General features: G+C 50.9%; 1 protein-coding gene across 4 annotated transcripts in view; it reads left to right on the top strand.

Moving 5' to 3' along the window:
* AJAP1 (adherens junctions associated protein 1) overlaps positions 1 to 16609 on the top strand; it is a 158037-nt gene that overhangs the window by 82071 nt on the left and 59357 nt on the right. For 2 of the 4 annotated variants that reach the window (XM_068916297.1, XM_068916293.1), the window contains exon 6: positions 54 to 8457. The exons of the other annotated variants lie outside the window; for them this stretch is intronic. The gene's annotated coding sequence lies outside the window, so the exon portion shown is untranslated. Of the gene's footprint in view, positions 1 to 53; positions 8458 to 16609 lie in introns of those variants that run through there. 4 annotated transcript variants of the gene reach the window in all.

The following is a 16609-nucleotide window of genomic DNA, read 5'->3' as shown; positions in this document are numbered from 1 at the left end:
GATAAATTTCCCTGTTATGATTTAATCTTTATTTTTCTTTTCATCCTTAACAGGATTCCATTGGTGAACCTGTAAAAAAAAAAAATAATAATGGGTTACCTATACCTACCATTTCTGTTTACCAGTAGGAGACTCACAGAGCAGCATTCTATGGGCCAAATATATTTTTATAAAAATGAACACGCCTATAGGTAACTGCATTTTTCAAAGAGCGCGTTTTTTGGAGAAGAGAAAAAATGTACAAGCAAAGAATCCTATGAAGAAGGAGGAAACTGAGGAGAAAAAAGAGAAAAAGGACTGAACGTCTGGAGCTCGGGATATGGACTATGAATTTGAACCTGTGCCAATAATACCGTTATGTGCCATGTACTGATGCAAAAGACTTCGCAAGAAGCTGAAGCTAAGTCAATAACACATAGAAACGTTACAGAAAAGAGGGGTGGGGGGGCATCTCTTCTGACAGAGTCATTAATTCTGCTCAATATACATACATATTATATGTATATAGAAAATATATATACACACACAAACACTTTTTGTACTGTAGCAATTTTTGAAGATCTTAAATACTCATTTTTAAAGAAAATGTCATGGGCTAAAAATCTAATTTCTTTAACATGCATAATATGAACTAGATAAACTGATCTTTTCTACTTTGGCAGTTTGCCTTTCAAACCTATATGTGTATATATAGATAGACATATATACATATATGTGTGTGTGTGTATGTATAGACATATATATGTATGTATACATTATATATATATATAATTTTTTTTTTTTTTGGAAATACATTTCCACTAGTGGATGCGTTATTGGACCTTAGTCACTGGGCAGTGGAGGGCTCCTGGGACTGGCTCTGAGCGCGTGGTAAGGGACAGTTTTCTGTCCCGCTCCTGTTTGGCAGGCTGCTGGCAAGAGCCAGAAGAGAGTCTTTCTGAAGGGAAGCAGAAATGTGGGCAGTCATTTGGTTACAGTGTCCTGTGGTTCTTCCAGCTCTGAAAGGATGGTTAATAGTTTTGAGGGCTGGTCTGAAGCAACAGCAGAGTGGAAACGTGTTTGCAACATAGCTAAAAATATGCATCTGGGCCAAATTCACAAAGTGCATTCCTAATATTACAGAAATCAGAAAAATAGCCAAATATAACCCCCAGATGAGAAAAATGGGAAGAAGAACCCATGAGCTCGACCATTCGGGTGCTCTCAGGTCCTGTCCTGCCGCTCGCATCTGGGAGTGCTCCCGTGACAGCTAGGAACTGCTGTGGCAGTCTGTATTGGGATGGCTGTTTTAAAATCACGTTTCCCAAATGTCCCGGCTGGGTGGGGTGACTCCTGCTCCACACAGACCTTGTGTGTTTGGGAAGGTGATTGACAGTTTTCTGATGCAGATTTGTTCCCAGAAGTACAACAAATAGGGTCCTCCCTTCCCATTATCTGAAACCGCGACTATAAATACACCAAGGAGATCCACACCTCGCTACGTTGTGCAGTCGGACGGAGGACACAGTCGTCCACAGCCCGCGTCCCTTCCGGTGGGGTTGGTGTGGAGTTGGGTGTGCCGAGCCCTGCGCTGAGCGTCTCTGTCACCCGCAGCCAGGTAGAGGCTGGCAGGGGCAGAGATGAAGTTTGCTGACAAAGTTTTTGAGCCTTTTTTAGACCACTGCATCACCTCAATGGAAAGAAAGAAGTCCTGAAAACCTCCGTTTCTTCCCTTTGTTTTAGAGAGCGCTGATCCTCTTCATATATCTGTCATACCCAGGGCTGGCCAGGGACCAGTTTTAAGCATTACTCAGTTTGTGCAGAATTTTCCATGGCTTGATGCTGGTGCATTTTCCTAACTTCAGTCTTACCTTGCCGAGGGAAGTTCCTAACTGACGCTTTGGGTACGTCACACTGTATCGCACAGACCAGTGTATGGATGATGGAGGGCAAACTTTGACTTGCTCACCAAAGAGCTACGTGACTGCTTGAACAAGTGAAATAAAAGCATCTGAAACTATCCTTGCCAGTTTTAAAGAATGACACCTTGACCTTTGACGTTTATTTTTTGTAAACTTTCAAAGGATGGGCTTCTGTTGGCACAGAGTTTCCTCAAAGACACATTTCAGGAGTCAGAGGTGGGTCTCGTCTTGGGAAACAAATTCTAAATGTTAGCATGTGAATATGCTATAAAAACTTCCTCACCCCTACTGTAGGATACAAAGAGAGTACTAGCTAATTCCCCTGTGACGCAGCCCAAAGGCCAACAAAGTCCACGGGAGCCTTTTCACCTGCCCTGGGGGCCTTAGCTAGGCTCTTTACTGGCAAGAAAGAGTATTGCTCACTGTCCACAATTACTGGGACCATTTAATAGCATTAAAAAAGGAATTGTATGTTTTGTGCAGTGGGCAAAAGTGATGGTTTCTGGGCTGCTGGTGAGGTTTCTGCAATAAGAAAATTAAAACTCAACATCTTGCATGGGAAGTACGCTTTGGCTGGTTCAGATGTAGTCTGTTGCTCTAGTAACCTGGTGTCTAGCCACAGTTTGCCGCAGTTTGCACAGTCTGCTGTTTCAAACATGTCCTGTTTGAAGCCTGGTTTTCCCCAAGCAGATCATGCCAAGATACAAGTTTGCAAAAAGATTTTAGGGACTTTTCTTCTCTCAAAAGTCACCTCATACCTAAAAGAGGGTACCTTCCCCACTTGACAATGATTTCTCAAACCCCACAACTATAATTTCACAGCTTCTGGTTTTTTTTTAAGTTGAAGCATCTAGGCCGCTTGGTTTATATGGTGTAGCATCACAAAATCTGCTTCATGTCAGATAGTGAAGTTTTTCATTTACATTGCTTCCTGGAGTGGAAATGACAGGAGAATTCAGACCAAAGTCCTCAAGTTGTTTTTGTAAACTGCCCTTCACAAATATTAATATTTTGTTAGAGTGATCCAGATATGCATTTCTACTAATCCCCTAATTATTCAGCTCCATTTCTTTATCTGAATGAATGTGCAATTCAAAAAAAAAGTAGAAACTTCTGGCATTATACAGTCACTTGTTTCTGTATCCTTTCCTCTCCTTTTCGGATGGAACCTAATTTTTGGAAGACGTTCTCAGAAGAAATCTTCCTTGCTAGACCTAATTATTACCTATGGATTTGAACGAAACATCTTTGAAGGCATTGGCAATATTCTCGGTGACTTTGATGAACTTTGAATAACATTTTGAGTCCTTTCTGCACAAGGATGTGCACAATTTCACTATCTGCTGGCCTTCAAAGCACTCTCCTTGTGACCTCTTACAACTGTGGTGCAAGCTCAGCCAGAAACCCGCAGTATGTTTCTATTAGAGGTAGCTGGTTTTTCTTCTAAGGCAAAACTCATAGCCTGCTGCAGGGGCTGTTTTTCATGAGCTCCGAGTTGGGCACGTGTGGTAACAGAGATGCACTTCCCAGGGCTGGGCTTTCGTAGTTGATTTGAACAGGGCTGGGTCTTGTTAGACTTCTGTTGCAGCGAAGTAGAGATCTGCTCTTTAGTGCTTCCCAAGGGCAAACTTGTAAACGGTGAGGTTTAACCCTGAGCAGGGGCCTGTCTGCTACTTAGGTCTGATTTCCAGCTCTTTTGAGGATTTGGATGGGCTGCGTCCCCTTGCTCCGTGCGAGGGAAAACTTCACGCTAAAGGAGCAAACTCCTTCAGCATGGTCCTCCCTCAGGAAGGCGATGATGGGTGTTTATTCTGTGCGGTGTCCCCACCTTTTCGGCACGCCGCTCGGTGGCGAGCGGAGCGGAGCCTTTGTGCGGCCCGAGGTGGCTGCGCCCCAGCCCCACCGGCGCCCGCCCCTGCCTCCCGGCGAGGACCTCGCTCTGCCGCTCGGGGGCCCCAGGCCGTGGTGGAGCTTTCCCGTGCTCGGGAGAGAAGCTTTGCACTGCAGTAGAGTGCTTCGGAAATACTTCATTAAAAGTGTAATCTATCACCTTGTTTTGATTACTAATTAATTCTGCTAATCAGCATTATTATTATAATTTAGACGTGTGCAGTGCTGATTCCACCCTCACTTCCTCCGGTAGAAACCTGTGTAACTCCACTGCAGTAAGCAAAGTTAAGCAGGGCTAGAGAAGGCTGAAGTGAGAGGAATCGGCTCCCGACAGACCTTTTACGCGCCACGGCCCCGGTTCCTCGTTCCTCACCGCGCAGGGATGTCACCGCTAACGCACACCCCGTTCTATGCAGTCCCGTGCACCAAGTGCTGCGCAAAGTACGTCCCGAGGCCCTGAGCACATCTCATGAAATACCTGAAAAGCAACACTTTGTTTAAGCAAGCAGTCGAACCAAAACTTGCACGAGTAATGTGATTTCTGAGTGACTACTTCAGTGCAATCTGTCGGTTCAGTATATTGGGGCTTTTGTATTTTACCTATGTAAATGGTGCAGCCCATGCAATTACTGATATTTGCTCCCATAGTAGTGGAATTTTCCTTCTTTGTTTCACATCTCTTGCATCCATCCACTCCCAGTTGTGGAATTGTGTGTGTTGTACTTTTCGCATTGATTTTTCTATTTATTTGTATCTGCTGGCTGCACTGAGTAGTTCTTGTGGGTATTCCGGTGTAATCTTGATAGCAATTTAACATCATAAAATATATCTCAACTCCCTCATTCCCGAATGTTTGAAGCATTGTTATGTATTTTTGCATCCGTAGAACCTGATGTCTGAACTGGATTGTTCAGACTGAGATACGGCATGGTGCGGATGTGTGGGGGAGCGAAGGTGAACAAGAGAGGCCCCGTGCCATGAATTAACCATCCAACTAAGAAGCGCCCTGGGGGAAGCGGGGCAGAAAGAAGTGTGTGTGTGTGTGTATGTGTGTTTGGGAGAGAGAGAAAGAGAGAGGGAGGGAATCGAATAACTTTGACCTCAGATGACTTGAGCAGATTTCAGATGGCAGGAATTTTATGAGCTTTCCACATAATCTGCAAAAGGACACATTCTGGGCACTGAGCGACTGGCCAGCGGTGAACCAGAGAACAAAAGTACATGCACAATCTTCCCTTATTTATAAGGACCAACAGCACTTGCACTTTATCAGAGAAATCCTCACATCCCTATGCATGCCAAGCACACTGATAAAAGGAACAACTGCCAGTAGGAAAGGAAAGAAAAAGAACGAACCAGAGCTCCAAATACAGAGATTTACAAGGCAGGATTCTCGCATTCCAATGGTTTTTTTTTTATAGTAAGTAAAAATGAACTGGTTCCCTGCTGTTGATGAAAGCCAAAAGTCCAAAAATACAGAGTCATATTTTAGTGGAATAGATCTGTTGAACAGACCTCTTACACTGATGGAGAAACAAGCAACCATGAACTTGCAGATATAACCTCCTGTTCAGGTTTGCCACATTCCTGCCACATCGTCTGGCCTCGAGGGTCTTTCGGGCGTAGCAGCAACAGGTTATCACGCTAAATGGGCTCCGCTGTTCTCCACCACTTAGCGGACAGAAGCTTCAGCCTGAGCTGGCAGTAATTGTGCCAGGTCCATTGACGCGAGCCAGCCCAAAGCTGCTTCGGCGGTAATGGGAGCCTTGGCAAATACTCATGTCATGAGTACTTTGAACTCACTGGAACTGCTTGCTTGAGCTGTGGGGTCTTGTTTGTGAGCCAGGACAAAAAAAGACTTGCACACGTTTGGATGATTAAGCCTTGAGAAAGGATTTCTCTATTGTCATGCTGAAGCAGAACTTACTTTCCAGCCAAACAGCGTTCCACGCCTAGTAGGAAATACGCTAGCTTAAAATATAGCGCTGTGTTGCGGACAGCACCGCTGGCGCAGTGGCCTTGCCCTCTCGCGAGCAGTGAAAGCTGTGCCGTTCTCTTGTAAGCGTACCTGATCTGTCCAGAGAGGCCCTGCGTTGCTGCCAAGTCCGGCTACAGATTTGACGTGTTAGGTATTTGTGGGGAATAGATAAATATGTAATAGCTCCAGATAAGCAACCATGTCTAATCCAAAGGCTAGAGCGCCCTCGAGCAGTTGTGCTGGCACCGCAACAGTGGTGTTTTAGTGCCACGCGGTGCTTTTGGGTTCCCGTTTGGGGTTTTATATGCAAAAGCTGGCATTTTCCATTGTGAGATGGCTTGCAGCGTGCCTCATGCGGGCCCGGGCCTGCCGGCTGCGGAGCGCTTTCGGTGCCGGTGCGAAAGCCTCGCTCAGGCGAGCGAGCCGGAGCCGGCGGGCTGCAGGCGGCGGGGCTCAGCCGGGGCACGGCACAGACGCGGCAGCGAGTGGCAGTCACAGGCTTTCAAAATTACATTTCCGAGTAGGTCATTTCCTTAAAAAACAAGAGTTTTTCCTCTCCATTTTGATTCCTTCTGGATCTGGCAGCTTGAAGAGAAAATTGTGATATTTGTTTCCCAGAAATTTTCAGCTAACTTCTTTCCATTTCTGTTCGGCTCGTTTTACAGATTTCTTAGTTCCTTCGTAGTTGCTAAGGAATCTGTCACAGCTACCGAAAGGCTATAAAATCCCCGACTCGCGCTGCTGGGGTGGTGATTTGCTTGTGGCTCCATCTTATTAAAGCTAACGGTTTGGAAATTAGCCCTTGTCGCTAGGAAGCAGTCGGGCGGTCAGGGAAGCTTGGTTCCCTTCTCCGGGGAAGTCTGAAGTGCTCACCCGAGGCCGCTGCTGCAGCAGGCCGCCGCGGGAGAGCCTGGTGGCGACCACAGGAGCCTGCAGGATAAGCCTCGCTTTCCCTGAGCCGCCAGCGGCAGCCCAGCCCTCCCCAGAGCTTGTGCGTGACTTCTCCTGGGTAAAACCTGCAAGCGCTGAGGGAGAGCTGCAGGACTTGCCGTCTCGTGCCAACCGGGGAGTCGGCGTGACTCCTGCGGAGAGTCGGGCGCTGTCTCGCTTGGCGTGGCCACGGCAATCTCGGCTGCTAGCCCCTTTTCCATGCTGGACAAAGTTGCTTTTGGCCTCCTGATCCAAGCGGCTGTGTCACGGAATTTGGGCAAACTGCTTCCAGCTAGCGGATCAGTGGGATCCCGTAATGTAATCCCATAATTTTTGCAAACCAGAAATACCCCAAAGGCAGGATGTGCCAGGAGCATCCCTAGGTACGTGGCAAGACGCGCAGAAAGGACGGTGCGCATTTACTGTCCTCCCGTCAAACAGACAAAGGTTGAAACAAGCAAGAAAGCTGGAGGATAATTCAGTATTTTTACAAATACCTGGGTAGCTGCCCGTATCTCAAGATCTGATCGTTTACCTTCGTTCTGTCTTCCCAGCTAGAGAAATGGGCAATCTATCACGTATGTTGTTGCAGAGCTCCTTGGAAGAAGCACTCCTGCAGGGGTCGAGAAACCAGTTTGTTTTCGGTGTAGTCAGAGCTATTTGGAATAACAACAATAAAAATGGGCTTAAGAATGACAAGCGTTGTAAAGATAGATTTCAGGTTACCTCTTCTCCATTGGCAGCTTGTTAGTAAAGAAGGTAATGCAGCTAAAATGGTAGTTAAATAGTAGATATTCTACACATATTATATATTTTGTAAAAAAACAAAAATAGAATAAAAATACGTATATAATAATTCAGCCCACCCATTTCCGGATGAATGTGGTTGGAATTTTCATTCAACCAAGTATCAAAAGCTGTAAGTGATTTTCAAAACCAGCAAGAAATCCCTCACCATTTCAGAAGTCCATGGGCCCAGTCTGGTCTCCAGATCTCCTATAATGCTTGTCACACATTTTTAAGAATTACTCTCAGCATTTGTAGGTACATTTTTAATAGTGTCATGAGTGGAGATAATACTTACTTTGCGAAAAAGTGTATGTTGCACAAACTGTACACTAAGGGCACAGATTTCTGACCCAGATTCTTCTATTTTAGGTTCGGAGGGGTTTATTTTTTTGTTTGATAGGACATGTACAGTGAAGTTTACAATTTATTTTTATTTTGCCAAAAACATTTTCTAACATAAGACAGCTTTTACTTTGTAACCGGTTTTACATCACTGAGTACTCCTTTATTTTTCTGGGAAAATTCTGTAACACCACACGGTCGAGTGTGTGTTTGTATGTGTATACCTGTGTGTGTTGGTATGTACATATGTATATATACTTTCACACACTAACACACACACATGCTACCTACATGTACACGCATAGAGTGAGCGGACAGCTGCATCTAGGAGTCGTTAACAGGTTTGAACAATTGTATCATTTTAGCATTGTACTTTCCTTTTGTAAGCCTACCACGCTATCATACTAGTTATACATGATGATAGGTTTTTGAGGGAGTCAACTGGCTGTGATTCCATACAGGTGAACTATTTTATTCCAGAGTGTTTTTTAATTTGTCTCTGTACTTTAAAGCTGTGTATTTGGAAAGCACTGTAAATGCGACCCTATACCGATTTCCCTGTGTATATTTAGTACTCTGATGTTGCTATTAAACAATATGAGAACAACGAAAGGGAGTTTTGACTGGAGGTTCCTACATGCGCAGCTCCTCTGGAAGGGACGGCAGGAGCGTGGTTCGCCTTGGCACATGGGCGCGCGGTTGTGCTCCACGCATGGGTGCGCGTGTGGCTGTGCTCTGCCAATAGTCTGCGATTGTGCTTTGCATGTGGTTGCGCTCCACGGGTGGGCGCGCGGTTGTGCATTGCATGTGGTTGCGCTCTGTGCATGGGCACGCGGTTGTGCATTGCATGTGGTTGTGCTCCACGGGGGGACGCGTGGTTGTGCATTGCATGTGGTTGTGCTCCACGGGTGGGCGGCGTGTGATTGTGCATCGCATGTGGTTGTGCTCCACGGGTGGGCGGCGTGTGATTGTACATTGCATGTGGTTGTGCTCCACGGGGGGACGCGTGGTTGTGCATTGCATGTGGTTGTGCTCCACGGGGGGACGCGTGGTTGTGCATTGCATGTGGTTGCGCTGCTGCGCCGCCGCTCTGCCTGCCCATGGCAGCTCCTGGCTGCCCGCGCTCACTGCCCTTGGCCTCGCCAGCTGCACCGGGCAGCCCAAGCTGCGCTCCCCCGTGGCCGGCATGGGCTCACGCAGCAGCCTGTGTCTGTGGGGAGGAGGAGAGGAGTCGTCCTTCTCTTGGAGGCGGGGAGCTAACCCCTCGGGAGGAAGGAGACAGGCCAAGGAGGGGACTCACAGGCTGAACTGATTTCTGCCCCGCTTCGTGGCCTCAAGGTGAGTATCGCCAGAGCAGAAACCAGAGGAGACAAGAGAACGGGAGTTGCAGCCTGTTGGCACGTGCACAGGGCATGAGCCCCGAAGGGCCCAGGCTCGGCTCCGAGCGCAGCAGCTGCAGGCTCCCATTTTCTGCCTGCAAAGCATAACGGGCCTGGGCCCACGAGACACACCGTGCACCCGACTCGCCGTGCTCTCTGAAGTGCCGTGGCGCAGGCCAGGCCGAGCTACGGCTCCGGTCTCATTCCAGAGCCGAATTATGAATTGCCGTGACCACAACAGGCACTTGCTGCACCTCGCAAAGGCGCTGGTTTATGCCTATCCTCTTATGAGTGCTTCCTCTGTTCCTGCTGAATGCCTTCAGTTTACATGATGCCACGCAAATGGCCTCTTTTTCGGTTTCCTAGAAGGTTTTCCTTTTTCTCTGAGCTTTACGCTCCTCAGACATGACCGAGAAATAACCCTTCCTTCAAGCTGGAGAAGGGAGTCTTGGCAATCCCAAACGGCCCCAAACCCGCAGACAGCTTGATGAATGAGGCTCATTGGTCACTGTAACGCACAGGGACAATATGACGATTCCTGTCGTTTCACTGGATTTGAAAAAAAAAAGCCAGTGAAAAAGCCTGGGCACAGTTGAACTCACTCATTCCCAGGCATCAGCTTACAGTGAAGAGTGTCGCAATGGCTTGGCGACGCCGGTATTTCCTAACACATACGTGTTCAGCAGATGCGCTGGGTTTCACTCTCCTGGAAAACGGCTCCGAAGGGAGTCAGGTAAGCTCCTGCAGTACTGTGGATCTTTCCAGGCACATGAGGCTGCTTTTATTGTTCTGCAGAGACGCTGCTGCAGGTCGTTTTCTGAGGATCCTCTCCCAAATTAAACTTGGTAGGGTTTTACCAGAAGAGCTTCTAGGGCTTCCAGGGTTTTGGGCTCCATTGCTGCTCACGTGAGCAAGGCTTTTCCTACAGCCTGCACATACTCAGGAGGGAAAATCATCCTCTCCCAGAAGTACTGAGGACTGTTTGCATGGAAACCTGGGCCAAATGACACCACATTTTGGACCTCGTCCACTATTGTGTCCCTGTTAGAAATCATCCCCAGTGTTCATCTTGTTCCATGCGTTGCCCATGTTCTGCCCAAGTGGAGACAGCTGTCCTCTTCTGGAGCTTGCCACCCAGCATCAGAGGAGTGGGATGGAAACTGGGATGGGGAACTACTCAGATAAAAATTTCTGCTGATTATTTTTGTATTCTCTTTGCAAAGTTTATGGAGATAATTCCCCCCACAAGCAACCTGCAAATGGCCCCTTCATCACTTATTGGTTTTGCATCTGTATGTCCCCTGACCTTTCCTTGCTTCGTATCTGCCTTCTGCACACCTCTGCCTGTGGCAGAGTAGCAAACATCAGCCTTGAAAGCTCCTCTCTGCTTCTCCGCAAGGAGATCTGTGCTAAGGCCGGCCAACGGTAGAGAAGCAGTCGATGACTTAGTGCTGCAGTCCTGCTGACTCCTTCCATCTGTGTTTTTTCCTGCTCTGGGGGTCCTTTCTCAGAGAGGTGACCCACTTACCTGCTGCGTGGAAATCTGTAAGTTTGCCCACCATGATGCTCCGTGATAAATGCTGCAGTTGAGTAGCAGCAGGGTTTAGCAGTGTGGATGCGGAGGGGAGATGCTCTTCCAATAACGGCAGCTCGCCGGCAGGCTGTGGCTGCAGCAGGGAGGCCTTGCCGGAGCGGAGCTGGCCAGGATACCACGCTGTGATTCTGGGAAGCTCCACTCATGTTAATTAGGCTGCATTCCTGCCTCGTTAATGAAGCAGAGATGGGCTGGCGGCAGACAACCCGGCGTAGCACAGCTCTGCGGTGTGACTGCTCCCGTCGCGCCCGCAGCGGCGCGGCCCTGGCAGCAGCCCTTCCTGATGCAAGAGGAGACACGCTGCACCCTCGGAGCCCTTCTGGCTTTCTTTGCCAGGCCCAGCAAGTGCTTTGCTAGAGCACAGCTTGGTTTAGAGCGCTTTAGCTCTCCCGACATCCTGGAGCTAGAATGATTTGTACCAATGGCAGACCCGGTCCCAGTTGTCCTCAGAAGGCCTTTCTTTCTGAGCAGATGCACCTATGCCAGCTCCCCCCCCCCCAGCTTTTTGAGAGCCCCCAAGCTGTATGTTCTGCCCTTGATGAAACGTTTGATTGCGTTGCTCAGTCCAGGCAAAGAAGGAGCATCCCCTGCTATCACAACAACTGCTTCAAGCAAATGCTCCCAATTACCAGCCGCAGAGAGAAGAGACTTTCTACCCACACAAAGAAGTGAAGAGATCCTTTAAGAGACTCATCGCCACTAAAGCACTGTTCCCTGCAAAGCTGCACCTTTGGTTGGTTATCACAGTCTAAAAGGCATCTAGGAAATGTTTGGAGAGGTTTTGAAGGAGGGATGAACTGAGAGCACAAGACAGACAGCTCAGCACAGCTGGCTTCTGGGTTCATTTCCAGGCCGTAGCAAAATCCTTTCTGGGGTGGTATGAACCTTTATACCTTTCCCTGTCAAACAAGACATCTAATGATGTGTGGAAATGAGGAGCAGGGGTGCTGCTCTGTCCAAGTCCGTCCCCCAAAGCTCTCTGCCACTGGAAAGTACATAGGAAAATAGAGAGGGCCACAGTGCGATACTCTTCATTTTAAGGCCAAATTGCCAGCTTAAATCTCCATGGCAGTGTGTACAAGCTAACAGAATGCGCATGGCCCAGAAGCTGTATATATCAGAGCGCTCTGCTCGGTCCCACGCACAAGTGGGATTTCAAGGAGTGAAATACAGTGTTGGGGTCTCGTTCCCTTCCTTGCTGTTTATCACAACGGGAAAAGTGCTTACCAGCCTGAATTGTTGCAAGTGTCACAAACGAAAAGTGGTGCGCTGAGTTCTGCGGTGCAGGACGCTGGACGTGGCGAAGCCTGAGGAGGAGCTGCGCGGCTCCGGCAGGACTCTGCTGCTTGCTCCTCTGTATTTACATGTGTCATTCCCACAGATTGCAACCTTTAATGGGTTTAGGCAATCGATAATGCTGCAGGAGAAAGCAGCAGGCGTGTCACTGTGTTGTTATTCAGGTGACTTTTTGTGCTTCGTGCTGGTGGCCTGCGAAAGATCATTGCTCTCAGAGCTCGTAGCGAGGCCAAGCCCACGTGCCCCCCACGGGCATGTGTCCCCTCACTGGGAGGGGTGGAGGAGCTAAACGGCGCCCGTTTTCCACTGGGAAACTGAACTGCCCTTGGAGAGCGACGATTTCTGGCCACAAACTGCCCCCGGGAAGAGGAGGGGGGAGCAGGAGCGCTGCGGCTCCGATGGCTTCGCGTGGCCGGACCGTGGGGAGCTGCAGAGCCCCTTGTACCACTCTGGGCATCCCCGGCCAGGACAACTGCCGGCCAGACGGGGCTCTTGCCCACGGGGAGCAGACAGCAGGAGAGGCGGCTTTCCCCGCCGCTCGAGCGGCAGGGCTGCGTCCGGGGCGCGGGGCCGCCGGGCTTGCGGTGCAGAGCGGCACGCCGCTGGCGGGGCCGAGGCGCGGGCAGCAGGGCCGGCGCCGGGGCTGCAGGCAGCGCGCGCGCTGGGCCGTCCTCGCCTGGAGGGAGCAGGGCTGTTGCTCCCTCTCAGCTCAGGGTCACGCGGGCCGCCGCAGGGTGACCGGCAGGGTTTTCTGCACCCGCACGTGCGAGCCGCCGCTCGCGCCGCCCTTTCTCGGCGTTGCCTCTCCGTGGCTCAGCGCTCACAGCGCAACCCGTGAGCACTGCCAGCCCAAGCAAGCACTTAACACGTCGCTGGGCTCCGGTGCAGGGAGACTGCTTTTCACTGTCAGCGGGGATAGCCGATTGTGACATTTCTTTCTGGCTGGGACTCTCAGCTTTGAGCAACGACCGTCTCTGCCCGTAGTGCTGGGCTGGCAGCTCTTGCCGGCGCATCCCGCGGATGAAGCGAACGTGCCGCGTGGTGCGTTTATGCAGCTGCACCTTCCATCCGAAAGGTCGAAAAGTGCTGCCTAAGCGCTGGTGGCGCGCTCGAGGCCACCTCCCGACGCCGCTCTTCCCCGGTCCATAAGCGCCGTGCGCGAGGTGAAGCGGCGGCCGGTGGGAGGCCGCCCGGGGCCGAGGGCCTGCGCTGCGTCCAAGCGCCGGACGCAGCTGTCCCCGCTGGGGGACAGCGTCACGGCTGTCTCAGCCCAGCAGTAGGATGAGTTTGAAAAAGGAGACTGAAAACAAAACACGCGTGCAGCGCTGTCGCAGCACACAGTTCTGTTAAAAGCATTATCCAAGTTTAATTATTATAATTATACCGGGGCAAAGTAATTACTGGAGATATTTTAAGCATCAGTCAACACACTATTTTGAAAAACGAACCTGTGATTGATCCAGGGCTAGGTAGTAACCATCAACATGCAACAGTGCTGTCTTTAAAAAGAAGACTCAGCGGAGAATTTTTTGTTATCTGGTTGTATTTTCTTCTTAGCAAATGGGGAATAGGTAACATTTGGGAATCAAAGTGAAATATAGGAAATATGTGAATAAGGAATAAATGCATAGGTGAAATAAGGAACGTGGGTGAAAAGGGGGTCGCCCCACAGTCCTGCCGGTGTGCTCTCCTGTCCAGCGAGACGTGCCTTCGGAACTGGACTTGCGCGGCTGAAAATGCCGCGTAGCTGGCCCCGGCGTGGAGGCAGCCGCCGGCCGGGGCCGCCTGCCTGGGGCTGCCGGGGGCCAGCAGCCCTCCGGGGCCCTCGTGGGGGCTTCCCCGCTTCGCAGCCCCGAAGCCGGCCGGCCCGCAGCGTTCTGCATCGCCAAAGCCCTGCTCAGCGAACCCGAGACCACAAGGATGGCTACGGCCAGGGGATGTTTCAGTTATGCCAGACTCTGAGTCAGTTCGGGCTCTGCTGGTTTCTAGGTCATAGCTGTGCGAGTGCGTTGTGCTTCCCATCTTTTTCTGACGTGTGAGGAGCAGAAACTTGTTGGTTTGGGGTTCAAATGAACAGTAAGAGTCTTGCAGAATCCCTTTATTGCAAGCTGAGCTTTAAGAAGAAGCATCAACTTCAGGAGAGAAAATAGTGCGAGATGGTAGTGCATCCACCTGGCTGGTCTTTCCCTCCTTGCACTCAGCGGCGTCTCTGAGGAGGATGGGCTGGGGCTGGGTGATTTAGTGATGCTGAAATCATTTAAGCTTGTTATTGTGGTTTCTATGGCTCTCTGGCTGGATGTAACAAATTGTCTGCATCATTTTCCAGATGGATCATTCTTAAATTGTCCAGGACAGGCTTCAGGGCTCGGTACTGAATCAGTGGAAGGCACTTCAGTTCAATAAATGCTGGAAACGTGCTGTATTGAGTGCTATTTCTTATTAAAAGTTTAAGTACATCATCTGGGCCGATGGGTCTCACAGCGAGGATCTCCGGGTTTCACAGCCTTTCCCAGCGCCGTTAGTTGTGCAGCGGGGGGCCCGGGCACGCTCGGGACGGGCCGCTGCCCTGCTGTTCCTGCCGGGAACCGCGGCACGCGCCGGCCCCGGGCAGTAGCTCTGCTGCGCAACTCTTCGGGCTACAGCGGGTTCGGCCCTGATGAAAGGTGTCTGTGTTTTCCTTTGATCCCTGATCCTGCAAGTGCAAGGACTTCCAACAGAGAAACAAGCTGTAGCAATACAGCAAGCGAGCCTCTCGTACGCCCCTGGGCCGGAGGCAGGTTAGCGTTGCCGCCAGGTACCGACCCTGCGTCACGGGGAGGCAACAAGTTGCTGAACAAAAGTTAGGGAGTGAGTTTGGTGAATAGCTTATTCCTACCACCAGCAGAGAAGTCTTTCCTGTCTTTCCTGTTCTTTGATGGGTACCAAACCCCTGAGTGAATCAGGTCTTTGCTGGTAAAAGTGTCCAAATCCATATGAACAATTTACTTGTTTAATTCAAATTGAAATTATGTCATTCACTGAAAAAAATTCAGGTTAGGTCTAAGCAAAACTGATTCTTCTCATCATCTGTTCTGGTTCAGCCGCTGAACCGCACCACCAGGTAGGTGTTCTCGCAAGGCTCACGCCGAGCCTCCTGGCCGGGGGTCTGCTTTGGGACAGGGGAGTGCTTCCCGTCTGCCTTGTACGGTATTGCTGAGCGTGTTTGGGAATGGTGCGGCCCGGCACAACCCCTGCAAGCGAGGGAGACCCGACCCTCGGACTCTGATAGGCTTCGCACCGTGGACTGAAACAGGCATCACAGCGCTGGAGAGGGACCTGCACGTGCAATTCCGGCTTCTCGGCTGCTGTGTGCTCCCGCCCTTGCCTGCACTTGGAAAATCGACTTTACGCTCATGGGGCCTGAAGGACGGATGCTCAGCTCGCCTCGTTTGGCCTCCCTCCATGGCAGTTAATGGAACATGGTGCGGTTGTGCCAGTCTTGGGAGAACACTTCGGCAAGTGTAGGGTGTTCCTCCGAAATAAATCCCCACCAATTTCCCCATCAGAGGAGGACAAAATGGCTCATGCATGTTTTGCTGAGGTGGCGGGGCTCCTGCTTCTCTAGGTGCGTTTTAACTTTCGGAAACATGCACGCCCTGTAAGTAACGAGTGTCGAGAGAGTGTTTTATTACCGAAAGGCAATTTGTGGTAATAAGCAGTTTCGAGCAGCAAAGTCTCTCAGCAGAGAGCTGACTTAGGGCAGAAACGCTTTTCAGAGAAGGAACTCGGAGGATGCAGCAGCTGAAGAAAACTGTGCAGAAGAGCATGGGCTGCCGGAGCAGCGCTGGATGGCTTTGTGCAGGATCCGGCTGCCCTTCCCACCGCGGCCGCGCAGCGCCCCGGTGCCGCGGCCCGCGGCTCCCGCCGGGAGCCCTTCCCGGCTCCGCTCCGGCACGCTGCTCAGCTGCCGCCGTGGCCCTGGGCACCCGCAGCGGGTGGGCGAGGAGTGACCTGGCGCTCGCCCCCGAGCCGCATCGCCCTGACTTTCTGTGGGTGCGCGCCCCTTGCTCGCGCGAGCGGGAAGCAGCGGGCTCACGACGCGCGCCCTGTCCCGAGGACCCTACGCATCCCCCTTTCCGCGGCCTGGGGCGGCAGGGCAGGACCGAGGCCGTGCAGAAAGGCACGCAGCGCCCGGCAGCGTCTCCGGTGCGGTCGCTGGCAGGCAGGCGCGGGGGGTCCCCGCCTGGGCCCGTCCCCTCTCCGCACGCGGGGCTCCCCCTTCCCCGGGGGCCGTTCAAACCGGGGCTCAGGCAGCGCGGGCGGGTGCCCTGGGCCCAGTCGCAGCATTGCAAGAGCCAGGCTGGCGCTGGAGCTAATCTGGGTTTTATTGACACTGATGGGATCTGATCTCCGAGGCTCTCTGACCTGTTCTGAGCTCTGCCAGGAGTGACATGTCTATATATTTTTAATAAACTTACCCGCATGAAATCCTCTCGGTTCCTGGTTCGTACTCCAAGCGTAATATTAACTG

The sequence above is a fragment of the Struthio camelus genome, chromosome 21 (genome assembly GCF_040807025.1).
Source record: "Struthio camelus isolate bStrCam1 chromosome 21, bStrCam1.hap1, whole genome shotgun sequence".
NCBI classification, from domain to species: domain Eukaryota; kingdom Metazoa; phylum Chordata; class Aves; order Struthioniformes; family Struthionidae; genus Struthio; species Struthio camelus.
The sequence above is the reverse complement of the archived record's forward strand: the minus strand, read 5'-3'. Positions and strand labels throughout refer to the sequence as shown.